The sequence below is a fragment of the Mytilus galloprovincialis genome, chromosome 14, assembly GCF_965363235.1.
Source record: "Mytilus galloprovincialis chromosome 14, xbMytGall1.hap1.1, whole genome shotgun sequence".
Lineage (NCBI taxonomy): Eukaryota > Metazoa > Mollusca > Bivalvia > Mytilida > Mytilidae > Mytilus > Mytilus galloprovincialis.
Genome location: NC_134851.1, coordinates 8,443,416 through 8,463,863, shown reverse-complemented (window position 1 = coordinate 8,463,863; position 20,448 = coordinate 8,443,416). Strand labels below are relative to the sequence as shown.

The window sequence follows — 20,448 nt, the reverse complement described above, 5'->3', positions numbered from 1 at the left end:
TCAGCTTTCCAATTGTGAACTTTTCATTTCTAAGTAGCAACATTCCAGCAGCACCTGCATACGGTGTATATATCTCCCAATTGATACGATGTTCTCGTGCTTGCATTTACTATCATGATTTTGTTGATAGAGGGTTGTTGCTCACAAGAAAGCTATACAATCCAGAATCTCTTCGTACATTTTACGGACGCAATCACGAGTTGGTTGACCGTTATGGAATAACCGTTTCTCAAATGATATCGGATGTGTTCCTTACGTCTTAAATACAATCTTTTCCTTTTTATAAATGTGGCTTACCGAATTAGACCGGATTAACATCATTAACATAAACATCTTTTACCGGATTTGCCATATCATAAGCAACACGACGGTTGCCACATTTGGAGCAGGATTCGCTTACCCTTCCAGTGCACCAACTGATATCACCCTTAGTTTTTGACCCAATGAGGTAAATGACAAAACTACATATACAGGTAATCATACGAAATTTTATAATATAACAAACCATCATGTTCTGACCATCCTCGTGTTGTGTCTTTTGATTCAAGTCTTCGGTTTCTACTGCTTTCCGGCAATGATATTATTTGTGCGTCGACTGGTATATCTCGACTGGTTGGTGTTGTATCATCTAACTTGTTTTGTTTCGTTATTTTTTCTTCTTTCAAAAGGGATCTACTAACGAGTATTTCTTCTAAGGAGAAATCTAAATTTGATAGATATAATGGAATCATATTACTTGTAGGATAAAAGACAATTGTTTCTAGAGGTTATTGATGTTTATCCTATTCTTAGTATACGAATAGGGTTTTACTTGGTTAACTAACGTTGTTTCAAAGAATATAATCATCTGGGTGAGGGTTGTTGAATTTCTCTAAACACTTAAAAAAATTATAAGTTTATATCCGTAGATATGGATATTCTGACATCTTCAGTACTCAGGCTTTTAAAATATTAATACATAAGAATCTACGGATTCAAAGTAAATTTTTAAGAGAAATTCGCTAATATCTTATTATGAAATTTCGTAGAAGTTTCTTTTAAATGTTCATTTTATTTTCGAAGCTTAAATCATGTTAATGCATTAGAATAGAAACAACTGTTCTAAATATATAAACAACTTATAAATGGAAATGGGGAATGTATCAAAAAGACAACAACACGATCATAGAAAAAACAACAGCAGAAGGTCACCAACAGGTCTTCAATGTAACGAGAATTCCCGCACCCGGATGCGTCCTTCAGCTGGCCACTAAACAAATATAAACTAGTTCAGTGATAATGAACGCCATACTAATTTCCAAATTGTACAAAAGAAACTAAATTTAAAATAATACAAGACTAACAAAGACCAGAGGCTCCTGACTTGGGACAGGCGCAAAAATGCAGCGGGGTTAAACATATTGATGAGATCTCAATACAGGGTTCGTGCATGCAGTGAATTAAATTAGTTTCGCAAAGATGGTTTGTCGAAGTGCAAACAAAGCGAAAATTTTCAATTGACCAAACCAAGTGTTGATATATACAAATTAATTAGAACTATAATAGTATAAACATTGTCCAGCGTATATATACTACTCAAAACTTACATTTAAAAGTTATGATCTCATGTTTAATGATTGCTTTTTATCATAATTCCTTTTTTAACATGTTAATGTCCAACTATCATAACCAAGATACACCATGTACAAATGATTTTTTTCATTCATTCACACACGTCTTGTAGGATCAGCCTCATCAAATATCATGTGATGATTCATAAGTTAAAATATGTATAGTTTTCATCATGTTTACAAATCAAATGAGATTTTTACTCTTAATCTATTATGTATGATCTTAAATTAGGTTGTATATGTTTAAATGATTCGTTTGAATTAAGTTAAGGTTTTTGTCCATAATGATATAACCTGCATTTCAAATAATTGAAAAAAGAGGGATCCGTCATTTTGTATTGCTTGGATCAACCAACGTTCGATTACTGCAATATCATCGAAAATCACACAAAAAACTACCTAAAAATTGCGGTTTGGTGTGATTTTATCATGTGATCGACATAAACTTTGGGAGAAAAAAAAATATTATTGATATTTGGTGTTGAATACTCTTATGCTTCAAACGAGTTATATAAATGCGTACCAATTTTCATCAACATCTCGTTTTCAGGTGCGTTCGAATCCGAATTAACAATTGTCTTGGAAAGTCAGATTTTTTATTTAAGGATACTGTTGTATAGTGTACTAATACAAACTTACCATCACGAAACAAGTTAACATAAGTGATTAATGTTATGTTCAATTTGTAAAGAAAATCAACCAAATATCGGGTAGTTATGCATTCGTTGCTTTAATTATTTAAACATTAAACATGACTAATCTTTTTTTTTTCGATTCTTTTAAATGGAGACATGTTCGATGTGAATGAAAACAGAATCTCAACAGATTTCATACCAACTCATGCAGCCCTTTGTAATGCCTAAAGTACATACTGTTCTACTCAATGACCAGCGTGTCACTTTAGTTATTCAAGAAAGCTATGGATCATCAACACTTTTCTCGACTTCGTCGTTTTAGTAGGTCTCTATCGAGAATCGAACAATTTCTTAATAATTTCTTATAACCCATAAAACATAGTCTTGTTTTAGATAGATGTTGACCAAGTTTCATCACTCTAACCTCTCTTAAAAAGATTAATTGAACAGCAAAACAAGTTGTCCAGTGTAATCTTTAACTTTACGAAAACAAATGAATGCGGTTAAATCTACATATTTATTCGTATTATAACTCATACAACAGCGAAAACTTTTAAAATATACCTCATGTTTTTATCGGGAACTTGACCTTTTTTTTTAAATTTCTTCGTATAAATAATAAACCACCATGCAGAATTGAAAAAAAAGTCTGTAGGTTCGAGTGATAAAAATCTTAGATTGATGGAAGAAATGAATAAGTCATTTTAGACAACATTTCTATGGTACATGTATATATGGTAAAAGAACCAATTTAGGACGGGTAGAAAGTTTTCCGAAATTATTTTTGTCTCCTCATTTTGTGTAAGTACAATTATTTTATTATTTACACTCATTTTTTGAATTGTCCTGCATTTTGCTGGCCAAAATATTAACTTACACACCGGCTTTTTCATAGCTACTAGTATTCACAGAACTTAATATTCATTTTCATTATCTAACTATCCCAATTTTCCCATCCTCAGAATTTTAAATTGTTAACGATATCCATGACTTTTGGTTGTCTGTGGGTGCACTTTTCTGTTGCATCAGTTTACCTTTGAATGAAATACTTAAAGAATATATGCTTAAAACGAAAAAAAAAAAAAAATCGAAAAAACAAGAACATTTATATTTAATGAATATGAATCATACATATATCTCTTTTAATTAACACTCAATAAATGTTATGCCCTCACTGCCTTATTTTTTTTTATTTTTTTTTAGATTTACCTTCATTAAATAGAAAACAGTACATGACAAACCTTATTCTGCATCTACATTTTTGGCCATATCTATTTCATATAAATCTATTTTATGTATTTCTGTACAAAAATAATACTTTATTTTTTTATCTGGTTAGAAAATAACAACGCTCCATAACATACAAATAAGAAGAAATGGTAAGTTTATATACCAATGAGAATAACACCGTAAACCACCATGTGTGACCTTTAACAATAATGTTCAAAACCCACTGGTTTCACATCAAATTTGTTCACATCTATACACCTATTCTAATTGCATGTACACCAGATTTGCTCACACTTGTAAACTATATTTATGTCATTTAGATGTCTATTACATAGAATCAACTCAAATTTGTAGGCAACTTTTTTAGCAGTTATGAAAGCCATTTTGATTATTGCAGCACTTTAAAATGAAAATGGAAAAATAGGATTTTGCAATATGTTTGGAAAACTTCCATTTTATTTAAGGCGGTGGGAGGGGGACTATAATGTTATTTGAAAACACGGAAGGACCAGAGTTTTGAGTGAAAAAAAGTCAGGATAAGTCACTTTTCCTAAAATAAAAAGCTAATGACAGTTTATGTAAAAAAAAGTCAGGATAAACTAATTCAAAAGGCCAGGAGCGAATAGAATGAAAAAGAAGGCAAGATAAAGATGACGACCCAATATTACCATGCAGATACTTCTTCACAACTACGGCTCTGGCTAACAAATTACAGTTGGTACATTGCACATGTTGCAGATTAATGTTGGTTTTCTTTAAGTGCATTTTACCGGATCTGGATACTAGCCAAACAGTTCAGTTTACTGCACATATATTTGAGTCATGCATTTAAGAGGGAATTGTTGATTGAGAAAATACCAGTGGCTAATATTTCAGGCATATTTCAAACGATATACTAATAATATTGCTGATGTTTTGAGTCTTGATAAGGGGTTTAAAACAGCTACCTAAAGTTTTTGTTTCATAATAAAGCTATATATCGAGATTAGACAAATAATTCGGTAAAGAACTTTATAGATAATTATTATAAATATCATTTTTTTCTTTGAATATACATGGTAAAATTCATATTTTAAATAACGGATTTTGTGTACACTTAACCTATACAAGGCAGGTCTACATTGACTATCGACTGCATGTAGACAATGTATGATTTAAAGTACATGTAAATATTGAGTTTTATCAATGGGAACGTAATTGTGTTTTGTTTACACAAACACAACACCGAGTTTAAATGAAAACAGAAACGAGAATAAAAGGGCATTTACAGAACGTCATTATAGGCTTTTATAGCTTAAATCAATGTTTTTGTTTTATTTTATTCATCTTATCTCTCGGCCATATCGGCTAATTGAAAGTTACATATCAACTTAGTCTGCCAAACCAATTTTTTTTTTTGCAGTACAAGGCAACGTCGAACGTCCCGATCGGCCCGTTGTAGTATATAGGTTAGCAAGTATTGACATAATGACTGAAGCCATCAATATCTGGAGGACAAACGCTAAGGATGAAAGTGTGGTAGCCAAAGTTTGTCTTACTCTTATAGGAACAATATATGAAAAAACACAAATAAACTACATTTATCTGTGATCACATTTTTATATATAAGACAATTTTCAAAACTGTAAAAATCTACATAAAAAATTGGAATTATCATAACAAAATTAGGATTTATTTAACTGATATCATTCATTTTGTTAATTTAGTCGGGATATTTATGATGTAAATAATGTTAAGTTATGACATTGACATATATTTCCTGTATATTTTAACATGATTTTTATTTTTTACATTATCATCATCAGCTGTTTGAAGTCTTGTCTAACTTACAAATGCCCATATTAAAAAATCCGTCATAGCTGAACTACAAAGACAGGCATACCTAACAAGTTATGAAATACACACATACAGAACATAATTGTTCAAAAATCGAAATAAAAGAATAAATTATAATGAGGAAAGATAATTGTCGAATATAGTGCAACAAAATTGTGTGCACATCGAATAATTAAACATTCTACTCATTTGTAATATAAATTGGTATATTAGGGACTCAGGCTACATAGTTTGTGTAATGTATATTGAATTCCAGATGTTTTGAGAGTCATGTAGTTTCCAGCGTCGTGTAAGAAAAATGAATACTTAATAATTTTTAGTGAATGATTCATGTTATTCTGTCATAACAAAATATTTAAAATTATATGTTACAATTTATTGAGTGTAAATTGACATTGCGATAAGACGTGTCACGGTACTTGTCTATCCTAAATTCATGTATTTGGTTTTGATGTTATATTTGTTATTCTCGTGGGATTTTTTCTGTTGCTTGGTCCGTTTCTGTGTGTGTAATTACATTATAGTGTTGTGTCGTTGTTCTCCTCTTATATTTATGCGTTTCCCTTAGTTTTAGTTTGTTACCCCGATTTTGTTGTTTGTCCATGGATTTATGAGTTTGAACAGCGGTATACTACTGTTGCCTTTATTTATACATACACTATATAGTGATGCCTTTGCTAGAGAAACGGTGAAAGTGTATGTGTCCAACTTTAAATAGAGGACTATGGAAAAATGTAGTAATGTTATAATCATACACATGGTTTGGCTACAAGGCAATATTTGTTCAACATGATCAAGTCGTAGCCTTTTTTTTCAAATGTTGCAATAAGTGTAATCTGTAGTACGACATTACAGTCTTGATAGTTCTAAAGCACTTCAATTGTTTATTTAGTCAAGATATTTATCATGTTAAAAATTTTAAGTTATGACATTGACATATATTTCCTGTTATTCAAGTATTCATTTTTCTTACACTACGCTGGAAACTACATGACTCTCAAAACATCTGGAACACTGCGACAGTAAAGTATAAATAGACAAAACACAACCATGATGTATTACGTTAATATTGTCAAACAGGATTCAACTATATAGACAGCTAGAATACTTCCGTATATTGTATGTCCTGCGTTTGTATAAAAAGTTTTAGTTTTACCTTGCAGTCCACCAAGCCAATCCTTTGATTCACGGTCCATGTATGAAAGACCATTGTATAATTCTATCCCATCGGTTGAAATCCTGAATCTTGTAGGCCGTTTTCCGACAAGATATCTCGCTAAAGTTGTCTTCCCTGTGCCCTGTTCGCCAGCTAGCATAAGTCTTGACTCAAAGTGGGGATAACTTTCTTCTTTCAATAGACTAGAGAATACCTGGGCTGATTTCTTATCAAATTTTTTAACTTCAGTTGGAAGACCTAAATTTTAATTATCTAAATGTCAGTTATATATATAAAATAGATATATGAAACTGTACATGTTCTTTCAAAAACTTTCAAAAGATGTTAAGACCTGATATGTAACGGTGGTGCAGCAAACAAGTTTGACACAAAGTAAATCACATCTTTATCTTTGTTAGCACTACTGCTTGAATCATATATCTTGGTAACCATGAAGTGGGGCTCGGCCTATCCGTATCTACGATAGCTTCAATGGGCTTGAATTTTGTAGTTGATTTAAATCTGACAATTTATTTGATGTTGAAATACTTGGGAATCTCTAATCACAATCATTTACCGGTTGCTATACTATCAATTATGATTAGTTCTGCTCATATTATTTTTTTTGCATTTTATTGAGTGAAGTGTCCTTTAGAAGATCATGTATTTATACAAAGATGCACTTGCACGTTTGAATCACCCTGTCGTTTTCTTTTTGAAATTTACTGTAAATCAAATTCTCTGCGGGCAATTTTTTTTCCTTAAGATTTTTCATATCAAATTTTATTATTAAATAAAATTATAAAATAAATAACAGAGATTTTATAGGATTTAACAATCTGGCTTTTTAAATGTATTTTATGAAATAATGACAAGAAAAGTAGGTGTTAGAAACAATTCACTTATTAAAGGATTCCGAATATCTAACAAAAAGTCAACAACAAAATCAGCGAAATCTGTAAAACTTTCATCAAAAACATACGAAATAAAATACGTATTTCGTAATGATATGTTGCCAATGTAATCCATGAATTGTGATATGATTTTTATTATCTAAACTATGTTTATTGAACTAGGAAATCGTCATTCCTATTATTTCAATTCACTACATTGAGGTTGAAGTATTGTTCTTATTTTGCTCATTCATTTGCATGCCTTAAAAATGTAAGTTCATTCAATTAAATTGACTCTTGATAATCGAATCGCATGGACATGAATTGATCAGAACGTTTTATTGAGAACTGAAATATGAAAATGAACGCCTGTTTTAATCTGTGCTGATCTTTCAAACCTGGTAAATACGTTCTGTTTATATCATAACAAATATTTCTTTAGTTTTTTTTGTTGGATAAACATTACTTCCTTTTAAAATAAGATGTGTATTTGATAGCATACGAATATTGTTTCCCTTTACACCAATCCGCTTTCATTGAAATTTATGAATAAGAAGGGGTAAATAATATGATGTTGATAATTGTTTAGTAGATAGAAAATGGAACTAACGAAGGTTTGTTATCTTAAAAAGTAAGTGGCGACGTATATGACTTATGTGTATGCTTATAAATGATCACTTCACATCTTGGTATAAATGATTATTATATTTATACTACGATCGTTATAAAGGTGTTTTTTTTTCAAATTTAACAGCTTTTAAGATTATTGAAACATAGTATTGGTGCTTTTTGCATATATGTGTTCAAATGACAACGTTTAACATGTTTAATAAAAAGTAAAATCACAAAAATACTGAACTCAGAGGAAAATCAATTCGGAAAGTCCATAATCACATGGCAAAATCAAATAACAAAACGCATCAAAAACGAATGGACAAGAACTGTCATATTCCTGACTTGGTACAGGCATTTTCAAATGTAGAAAATGGTGGATTGAACCTGGTTTTGTAGCTAGCTAATGCTTTCACTTGTATGATAGTCGTATCACATTCCATTATATTGTCACCGATGCGTGAACAAAACAAACAGACACAATAGTTAAGAATGTCAAAAATAGGGGTACAGCAGTCAACATTGTGTTATCATCTTAATCACTATAAAAACAACAAATGTAACGAAGAAGCACAAAAAGGCATAAATCAAACTAACATACTCATTTTGATTATACGATTTTATTTGTCTATGTAAAATGCACCCAAGGAAGGAGGGTTTTGAGTACAGGTGTATAATTGCGCGTTTGAAATTCGTACAGGTAGACATGAAATAATTTTGTCGTTCAAAGTATGACGGGATGCATATCACATTTAATAGTACTGTTTCTTTTTTCGTTATCCACAAAATTAGCCTAGGGTTTTCAAATTTGCAACCCAACGATCAGCATGTGAAAGATTGATAAGATATGAGCATCTAAAAAAATATTTTTACTTAATTGTAATTCAAGTAGATTTTCATTAAATAATTTAAATAAGGTATCATTTAAACACTTGGGAAACCATGTAGGATTGGTGTGCTATTTACTAATTACAGAAAAAAATGTTCAAATCAAAGAGTTGTCAAAATGTTTCAATTTATTCTTGCAAGTTATGTTTACTTAATGTCAAGAGGTATAATATATGTGAGTTGGGAGGCGATTTCTTTTAACACCCTTATTGCTGACAATATTTTTACGATAATTTTATCAGCGCTTTGGTCAGTACTTCGGTATTGACATGATTTTAACCACAATTTATTATATTGTCCGTTGATAAATTTTGAATAAGAAAACCATTTTTTTATCTCCCCTGTGCACATATTACATTAGGTATTTTCGAATATAATTTTTTTGTCGTTTTCAACTGTATCGGTTCTTATACATCTTTTGATTTCAATTAAATAGCTTTTGAGCGTTCCTGATGAAGGTCAATCGAAAACGCTCTTCATATGCAGGACATTTATAAAGTGCTGATTTTAATGTGTCATTGTATTATACTTTCTTTATCCTGAATAACCGATTTGACTTAACAACCCATACGATTCATGAAGTTAGAGGTATTTGCTACTCACCAGGTAAAAGTGTATTTCCATATTCCTACAAAAGAACATTCAGACAAAAATATTCGATTTTAGTTTATTAAGATTAACACACATTTACATTTTTGTATTTGTCCTATAGTAAACGTCTATTTGTGGATAGTGTTGTCGTTAGCAATCATACTACGTCTCCTTTAAATGTTGCATATGACACTTATACCTGTTTTATGTAAATGTGGTAAATATTCCTAAGCGACTCAAACTGAGGAACTAAAAAAAAAGGGGCCTAAACAAATATTTTCTGTGTATCGATATAGGACATATTTCAGTTTTTAACAAGTGACTGATATTTGCCGTGAGTGCTGATTTGGAGAGCAGGGAATCATATACCATAGATGAAAACATACGGAGCTATCAAATTTATGTATTGTGTAAAAAAGTGTATATCAATCTCGAAAAGTCGCATCACATTAATTACAGCTGGTCAAAACAATAAGCAAATAAACATACCAATTTATTTTAAAAGATAAGAGAATTACTATATTTTGATGCACAGCCTAAAAAAAAATAAGTATGATCTAAACCTTTCCAACCAAATTGCTCAATGCCTGCTATACATATACTGCTTATTTTAAGGTTAAATGAATCTTGTGAAGCAACAAAGAAGATGCGTTTCTTTCCAGAAATAGCTATTGATAATTATCAAGTATTGTGTATGGTCATTGATAGATCATTTTCCTTAAAGAACTTGTGAAAAGACAAAGGGATTCTTTACCTTGAGAAGCTGCATGTTAAAAAGGTAATAAGGGTGTGCTACATTATAAAAAAAAATAGAATCTCACATCCTATCCCGAAAAATGTTGTACCTTTCTTTTTTTATTTTGTATATGACTAATCCCCTTGCTAACTGCAAATTTGGTTGAAAAGCAGGAATATGGTGTTCAAAGAATAACAGGGAAAATGTTTGTGGGTGAGAGTATGCTGTCATACATTTTGAAAATTTTGCCAAAACGAAGCTTTAGCAATATTCACCAACATTTTAGACATAAGTCATCACATATACACCACACATAACACTATTGCTGAAAGGTTTTACAGGTAAAAGAATTATTTATTTTCAAATTCTATCAACATTGTATCAAAAAGTTTAAAGTATGGGTTATCAAATAAACTCCTTTAATTAAATATAGGAAAATGTCTCATTTTTGAAACGAGCATTTCTATATATCCAAGTTTAAAATATGAACAGAGGCATTAAAAAAAAATGCTACCATAACCGACTACCTGCAATGAATTATACATTTGTACCCAATTGTTAAACTGTCTTATGACGTCAATACACTACTCTTAAAAATATCTGTTTTCAATAAAAGAAGGACGAAAGATACCAGAGTTTCAGTCAATAAAAACTACTAAAAAGGAGAAATATTTATATTTTACCTTTAATAGCTTTAGTATTTCCGGATATCCGCTGACTACATCTATTGGCTTTTCACCCTGACATATTATATATATTTGATTTTAACTTTATGGAATATAACAGAAAATTAAGAACTACTTTGTAAATGTCTATCATAATTTCTAAATTATCGGATAAGACTGAAATGCTTTCTTGCAATCACGCTTCATTGCAATTTTAATCATGTTATTATTAGTCGCTGCCTTTTTTTCTGATATATTTTAGTTTGAAGCAAAACCACTATAATACAATTTTGAATTTTTCAAAATACTTAGCACTTTCTTATTCTAGCATATATAACTTTGGCCGTACTTGACACAATTTTATTGAATTTTGGGTTCTCAATGCTCATCAACTTTGTACTTGTTTGGCTGAATAACTATTACAATCTGAGCGTCAATGACACAAAGGACTAATGAGTCTTATGTAGACAAAACGCTCGTCTAGCGTATACAATTATAAGCCTGGTACGTTTGATAACTATTTACTCTTACGTTATGTAGACTTTCAACATAGTGTCTTTACAAACGAAATAAAATGTCCAAATATATATTGCGTTCCGTATTACCCCAAAAACAATATCCAGTAAATGTTGTTTTTTTTTTTTTTAACCCTGAGCAATTGCTTAAAACTACTGCTTACGGTTTCTACATGTGAGCATTGGAAAATAACATCTTTAACGAGTCAATTAATTCCATATTTTACAAACAATGATTAAAAAGTAAATTAATTGGATACTATTATTGCTGATGTTCTTCTGAATAAAACACTACTGACTGACATTTTAGAAATGTCAATACAGCAGTATCATTGGATATGAACATTTGAAAAAAGATATAACCCTATCTCAAACCTTCCTTCGTTGAGAAATTAACTACAAGACGAACCAATGGTTACAACTCCTTCAGACACAAATGATCCTCCATGGCCTGTTTGTCGTTAAGCTTTTAATGTTTCTTATGTATACATCCATGTCATTCAAATGTCAAGTTTAGAGCTTTCTAATAACGGGAATGCGATTACAGCTTTTTGGACGTACACACAATAAAAATTATTATTGTCCTTCACACAGAGGAATAGTTGTGGTTGTGATATGTTTGTTCGCTCGTACGGAAAGGACATACATGTAAAATGACGAAGCATTGAAACGTTTATTCTGTAATATAAAAAATAAACCAAACATCAATCTATTATCATTCATAAAAATATGTTTTTACTGGTACTTACTTTTTTATTTAGTATTTGGGGATCACAATCTTTCTTTAACAAACATTTGACTGTCTGGCAATGGTTTTGTCTTGACGCGATATGAAGCGCAGTATCTCCTTCCTTAAAAATATAATGTTAAATAGTATTGATGAATACAATTATTTTCTTTAATATTCATATATTTTAATTCTGTTTAACACAAATTGTGGCGGTCAAGAATAAACACTGTACAAAATAAAGTAAAACAAATGCAAGGTTCCACATTTAACTGATACAACATGATCTCATAAATTATATTGCCTTTGAGGTTAATATTATCTCACACATGTTAACCGATAGACAAACATCTTAAGATATATAACATAACACTGCAATGATTGAAAAGTTTATAAGCATTATAAGTATTATGGTTATTTGAAATTGGATAATTGAAAAAGAAAATATTTCCATCTGGATGGTTTAATCGTTCCAAACACCACCGGCATGGTAGACAAAAAAGATTTATCACAAAAATACCGAACGCATATGAGCGCATGATATGACTGTCTTTTTTATAAATAATAAAGTCCCATTACTTCTCAATGTCATATCAGATAGTCATAATACACAAATGAAGGGAGGTCATTCAAATAGATGTATACCAACATGTTATGAAAATTGTTTGAATCATTTTTAAGTTATTTTCGAAAAACGGGTAAATCTGTACATTAAACTAAAATAATGTCTTAACTCTATATACATTTGAGCGTTTTTGAGTTCTTGTCCAATATGTTGACGACGATGACTATTCAAAACGGAAAGTCACTATTCAAATGTCAAAATCCAAATCTCAAACACATTAAACGAAAGGAAAACAACTGACATATTCCTGTTTTGGTACAGGTTTTTTTCTTTATTTGTGAAACTGTTGGATTTAACGACCATATAAGCACAACAATAAAAACAATGTAACACTAAATTAAATGTAAGCTAACTGATTTTCAACACTTTTAAACTTCAGGAATTTTCAATTATACTCACATGCATATTTTTGGTTGTATGATATAAAAGACTTAACATTTCGGTTAGAACAGATTGGAATGCAGGTAATTCTTATAGCATTTGCATTTCTACAAATTGTTTTTTTTTTCATTTTCATGCATAAGATAAAAAAAAAAATAATGCATTTAGTTTTGGAAAATGAAGCAAATAAAATCAAACGAAAATCCACAAAATTTTATGAATGACCTTGGATCATTATTTGGATAATATATGATAAAATGAAGTTTCTGATGTATGTTTTATTTCGTTTTATATGCTTATGCACTCATCGAATCTTTATGTATTTCAAAATGTCTTTATGTAGATCAACCTCTTACTTACAACACATCAGCTTCCAATTTCATAAAACAATAGCCACCAAACAAACAATACATGAATAGTTAAGTATTACTTATGTTTGGATTAGGAATTACTATGAAGTTATATACTTAGCATTAATATGATAGCTTTTGCATACATGTATGTGTAATGACCGGAAGTACACTAGCCATAATTTCCCACCCAAGCTGATAACCCATATCTGTGGCGTCTCGTGCAAAACCCCATAACTGTGCCTCCCGTGCAAGTTACTTCCGGTATTTTTACTGTTTACTTTTCCATTGTTGCGTCAGATATTTCTGTATTATGACGTCAAAGTTGTACGGGAACTTTTGTGATGTCTAGTAATGGCGGACAAATAGCGATCAGGTTTAATGGATCAAGTGGTAAATCTGTTTGTACAGAACCAGCTGTTATTAAAAAACAGATTTTTACATGGATAATTCAATGATATAGATTTTCCCAAAATGATGCTGGTTTCTGGTGTAAAAATTTAGTCCTGGTATCTACGATGAGTTTATTTACCATTATTTGACCCCCTGGAGTGCGCATGCGCGAGAATGTACCAAAATTCACACATAAACATTTGAACTATTATTTATTACTTGGTGCTTTTTGATTTTTTTTAACTGATAATGAATTTGCTTGATAACAATTTTAAGGTTATGAAACATATGCTTTTATCAACTTCGGGCATGCGGAAACTATTTATAAACATACAGAGATATTTGCACCTACTACCACGGCATAATGATACAAATCGTAGTTCGTCTAACAGACAAGGATTTGAATTTTGTTAACATGTCTTAGTCTTCGTTTCGTTGCTCTTCTTATAGACGTGTTAGGAAAGTCGACACTACTACTTGCACTCGTGTTGGATGGAAGATGAATACAATACGATGTGGGGACCATCTCAAAAAGAAAAACTAAATATTTTTGTTACCAGTATGGATAGGAGTGTTTGATACCTCTGAGATTAATCTTCAACAATTATAGCTATTAAAGCACGCAGAAGAAGATCAAAATAAAATTATGTATTTTAAGAACCAGTAAAGGTTAAACAGATACATTTTTAGATCAATTAATATTAATCTTGTAAATAATTTATAAAAAAAATGGAAAAAGGGTGTAATTGTATATCTACGAAAGCCATGATTAAGGAACACTACCGAAAAATTGTTATGTTAATATCGGATTGAAATTATGTGATCTCGGATTGAAATTCGTGATCTCGGATTAATAATCGGTGATCTCGGATTGAATATCTGTGTTCATGAATTACTTATCTGTTTATATGAATTGCTAATTTTTGATCACGGATTGGTAATCCTGAACTTAATAACTACATGTATGACAATTTAATCGCATTTTATTTGATACAACTTAGTAGAGCTAGAAAGCTAGCTCAAAGTCATTTAAACATTTGGATGATGTTGTTATTAACTTTGCGCTAGCTTTCAGTAACTGACATTATTACTTTGTGTCCACTTAAAAAATTAAAAGTTATCAAGACTTAAAAAAATAAAAGTTATCAAGACATTCGGAAAAAGAAGACAACTAACTTTAGAGCTACAATCGTGTATCCTACAACGGGTTTCATTTATAAAAATACATTCTTCCCCTAAACCCCACTCCTATTGCCATCTTTGAAAATAAAATGTGTCTACATTTCCGATTCAAATGGTTGTTATCCTCTGATTTGATATGAGCATGGGCGACGCCATGTTGGTTGGTGTTTAGGTAGACTTTGTCTTTTTTTTTGCTTTTGCCCATGTTACGTTCATTATTCTTTTTTTTAAAATTAGCAAAGCACATCATAAACCAAGCTACAATAAGTAGATTAAACTCACAAAAATCAAGTCCTATGTGTTCTCATCAGTCTCAAAAGGTCGATTTTGGCCGGAACAATAAATGACCAACTACTCACTTGTCACACAATGCAACTGAATGCTTATGTTTATAGGCACGTGACCAAATCCAAAATTTGCATTTTAGAATAAAACATCGAGCATTGGGGAACTTGTGACTAGTTTCCAAAATTGTTCAATTCTTATTTTTTAGTTATAAAACGTTCCAGAATGATAGTCAAACGATGTTTGTTTTCGATAAGGCGGGGCAAAACTCTTGTCCCTTCCTTTTTTGCAAGAATTTGTTGATTTGGAACCTAAAATAAGTGCTACCCCTTTTCAACAATAGGCAAAAGCCTAATTGTTTTATTAGGTCTTTCCACTTTTCTGTGCAAAGACCTATTGTATTTCTTCTGATTATAATTTTTTATGTTATAAGTTATGAAATTTTTGTATCGCATAATGTCGTTTAGATATTTCTTACATGGTATCGTACAGTTAATGCGCTTTTAAATTTCACCCTGCTAAGACGAATAATTCTCTTTGTAAGAGTTATTCCCTATTTACTGTTTATCAAATGTTTGCATCTTCTTCGTAACAAAAAATGATATCGTCAAAACTCTTTTTCCTACTTGTTCGTTACAATCTCAGGAATTTTTAGGTTATATGGAACGAAGCGATTCGATGAAATTGTATAGGAGTTATCTACCTTTACAAAATAAATTTGTCGGTATGTTTTTTTAACTCATAAACCTTTAACCATATAACCCTAGAACCTTTTTATTTGAGTCACTGGTCCTTAGGTCCTAACTATGAAAATAAGGTCAAAGTCAAAGGTCAAGGTCAAATTCTAAATATGGACTTTTGCTTATTTTTGCATTTTCTCAAACACTTTTAAAGATATATATAAAAGAACAAGTGCAAACTGTTAGCTTTATTGTAATGAAGATACGTAACGTTTGGTCTGAAACAATCCAATGGCAACTTATAGGAGTTAGTGCCCCGGATATGTCTGATTATAAGGTTAATTGGTTATTTTTTCAACTAGGTTCATTATAAAGCCATATGATCTCATACAAAAAGTTGGAGGACATATGACTTTGAAAAATGACAACCGGAAGTGACCTTGATAAAACCTGAAGTAGCCATTTTTGCACTATTTTTTTCTAAAAAGAACTCGGAATCCATATATTTTGTATTTCAAATATTTTCAAGTATCACTTAAGACTAGAAAAGACTTCTGATAAACCGGAAGTGGCCAATTATCTCCTGCTTTACAGGCAAAAGTATATAGAAACTATACATTTTTGGAATCAGTGTGAAAGAAGCTATCATATGAGACCGAAAGTGACAGTCACTTTACCGGAAGTAGCTAATTATTGGCCTTATTTAACTCATAAGAAAATACGAACCATTGATTCATCCCCATCAGAATAAAGAAACTATCTTCTTTTCTAAATTTCCTTGATGTGGAAAGACCTTCAATTATTCTCTGAACAATTGGTTTTTAATTATATTTTGCATTCTTTAATCAAATTATTAGTTACATGTATGGTAATGATTATCTTCAATACTAGTATCCCATGTAATTTATTTTTAAATTCACAGTTAGTTATTAATGTTGCATAAAAGAACTATAAAGTGTTGATACTTTTGGAGTTGACTCCCACATCATATTGTATTCATCTTCCATCCAATACGGGCACCAGCAGTAATGTCGATTTTCCTTACACGTCTATTCAAGTAAGTGTAACTTCTATGATGTCACTGTTTCAAAACACACCCAATTGAATTGATCAAGCATTCGATGGATAAGGTGACAAAAATGGTTAACTTTCAAAATCCCGGCCAAATACAATTATAGCTGTAGATCACCCACTGTTGGTATGTGATAAGCAATTCCGTTAGTACTTAACAAATGCTATATTGGCAATTATGAAACATCTCATATAGAACAATGTGTAGTAATAATGATTATTAACTGTATTAATTGGTAAATATTTCCTCAAGGCTTCCAGCTTCCACATTTTCAATGTTTCAAAATGCCTCAGTACGAAACGGAACCTTATTATATATGGAGGTAGTGATGCTATTTTCGGACAATTATAGTGTATATGTTGTATTCTTGTTTTTACTTCTTCAAAAAGATTTTGACTGATTTATTTATTTTGATTGTGTATTTGCCTTACATGAAACAACTGTCGGAAGTATATGACAAAGAAATAAAAACATGGCCTTTTTCATATCGGCGGGGTATCATTCTTCGAACCAAATCAGCACCTCGACTACGTCTCGGGCTGACATTGGGGTCTCGGAATGATACCCGGGTCGATATAGAAAAGGCTATGTATTTATCTCTATGTAAAAGGGGGTGTTATAAATCAAACTGAATAATGTTTGTAGAAAAATGTGTATAATCATATGACAGTAGTACACATTCTTTGTCATATGTTATTCATTTTGGGCGCTTTGTTCAAATGTGGTTAATCTATTATGTTTAACTATTCATCTTTCAAGGTGATATGTTTGATTAAGTTACCATGAAAAAAAAATGTTTTTCTTTCATATCCACTTGTAACAATTCAAAAGCAGTATTTCTTTTATAAGAATATATAGTTTTTCATTCATAAAGATTTTTGATTCACAGGAAATGTTAATGTATTTGAGGAATGACTGTAATAGCGGATTATTTAAAGTGTGCAACACATGTTTTATGTTATTTTTAATAGACAGAATTTTTTTTTATCTAAAGGTCGTTTGTAACCGAACAGGTAACTGGTTGAATTTGAAAATGAAGGTGCATTGCTTTTGTAGGGTGATACAAGAAAAATGTTGAAACTAGTGAGTATGATGGCTATGTTTTGCATCATCTCTGTGAAGCATTCAAACAGTCTAGTAGGATTCTAAAAGGCACTGCCTTTTCAAGTGACAAAGCATAACACATGTTAATTAATGGTTTAAGTCCAGAGCTACAAGTAAAGCTGCAGAATCCTCTAGAGTTGAGGATTTTCCTCCAGAAGAAATAGCAGTGTTGAGAGAAAATATGGGCATCTTTACAACGGGTAAGTCTATTGATACATTGACTAAGTTTTTTAAAGGTTAAACAAGTAACTATCGGAAAGAGCCTGTTATAACACTTAGGTTTGATATAGATTATTTTTCTTCAATTCAAGCAGAGATTGTGAAGAACCTTGCTGCTGTATTCTTTTATAGTCATTTGTTTTTGTCTTTAGAAGCAAGCTTTCACATAGATGCAGTTACAGACTTTGATCCGACTACTTGGATGATCTTGCACGTGTACCTTCTACTTAAATTTGTGCTATGGCTGATGCTACTTCTTTTGATCCTACATTAGGGTTTAAGGTGCATTTTGGGTTCGTCGTAATTAGATAAATGTACTAGTATTGTATCCTATTGTTGAACCGGTTGAACAACTCGATTATGATTTTGCTTTGGAAATCCAACAATAAAAAACAGAGGAGACTGGATCTAAACTTTCGCCTCGTCTTTCTAAAGCTGTAAATGCTGCCATGTATGTACGGAGAATTTGACTGCACTACTTAGACAAACCCACACTGTAGATTATAAAATGCCGGAAACTTGGATATACTTTGTTAAAGGGTTGTTCACCATTGTTCAGTTTGCTAATTTTTGTTGTAAGCATGGTTAACATTATCTACCAGATAATACAAGAAAGTTATTGTCAGATTCTATTTAAGTGTTATGGCATGTTATTTTTTTTGCTGTGACACACAGCAGATGCTCAGCTCTAAGAATTTCTAAAACTGATAAGTTCAAACCAATATGCAGTTTTTTTGTTCACACGGTTTCGTCACTTTCAGGTTCTAATTCATGAATGCACTTGTTGATCACACACAGATTTCTATAGCTATTCCTAGATTCCTTTGTATAGTTTCCAGGTCTAACAAGTATCAAACTGTGATTCAATTAACTATATATATATATAGGAGAGACCAATATTTGTCGTAAACCTTCAGAGGACCCTGACGACAAATCCTTTTCTAAAATGGCAGAGACAGAGGTTTCCTGACAGATACCAGAGGAACTTAAGAGGTCATAACTCTCAGACAACCGATTTCGACAGCAGTAAAGGTAAGAATGGGACGAAAATACTACAAATCTATGGACATTAAATACCATTAAACATGGCCATGAAGTCAAAACAAAAATAGCATTCGGCATAATAAAAATGAGAATGGAAATGAGGAATACGTTAAAAAAAGTTAAAAATATTAAACTCCGAGGAATATTAAAATAAGGAAAATCCCTAATTAGGTTTCAAAATCAAAAAGCTTAAACACATTAAACGAATAGATAACAACTGTCAAATTACTGACTGGGTACAGCATGTTTTAAGGTAGAAATTATGGTAGATTAAACCTGGTTTTATGTCTAGCTTAGCCTCTCGCTTGTATTACTCAAAGATGCAACAACACAATTAAAGGGCAGATACCAGTCCAAAATATATAAAATATCTCACGCGGAGGTGGAATACAACTAACCTCTTTATAAAATGTATACTAGTTCAGTGAAAATTGACGACATACTTAATTTTAATACATATTAATGAACTAAAATTATATAATATACACAACACACAGATGCCAGATGCTCCCGACTTTGGACAGGCGCACAAAATCGGCAAGACAAAACATGCTTTGTGAGATCACAGCCCTCCTCCTATAGTCAATGCATAATAAAGAAACAAACAGCAATTCGCACAGTAAAACTAAGTTAAAACAGTCCGAGTCCGACGCAGAACTTTAATGAATTTTTGTGTCAAACAATAATGATATCATTATCAGCCTAATTAGCCGAGACAAAACCAAAATCTTTGACGAGATCGTTTAGCGAATGTGTGGTACGAAAAGAAAGATCTTGTTTCTGTCTTTATTTATTTACAACTGAATGTTTCTTTGGTTTCATTATTCATTATTGGAACTGAAATGTTAATATTGGTTTCCGATTTAAAATAGGAAATGGAAAAATTATAAGAACATTTTGGACTGAAACAGAGGTCTCATTAGAAGATTGGCGATCATCATTTGGAGGACAATTTGCTGGTGGAAGAATGAGCTTTTTTGTTTCATATAAAAATGATTTAAAGTTGTTGACTATATTTT

General features: G+C 31.3%; 1 long non-coding RNA gene across 1 annotated transcript; it reads right to left on the bottom strand.

The window, feature by feature from the left end:
- Window positions 1-516: 516 nt before the first annotated feature.
- On the bottom strand, window positions 517-9,490 carry LOC143059835 (uncharacterized). The gene is made up of 3 exons (XR_012973627.1): window positions 9,464-9,490; window positions 6,468-6,725; window positions 517-703 (listed from the first exon to the last, which is right to left on the bottom strand). It is a non-coding gene; the product is annotated as an uncharacterized LOC143059835 (long non-coding RNA).
- Between the last annotated feature and the right edge of the window lie 10,958 nt (window positions 9,491-20,448).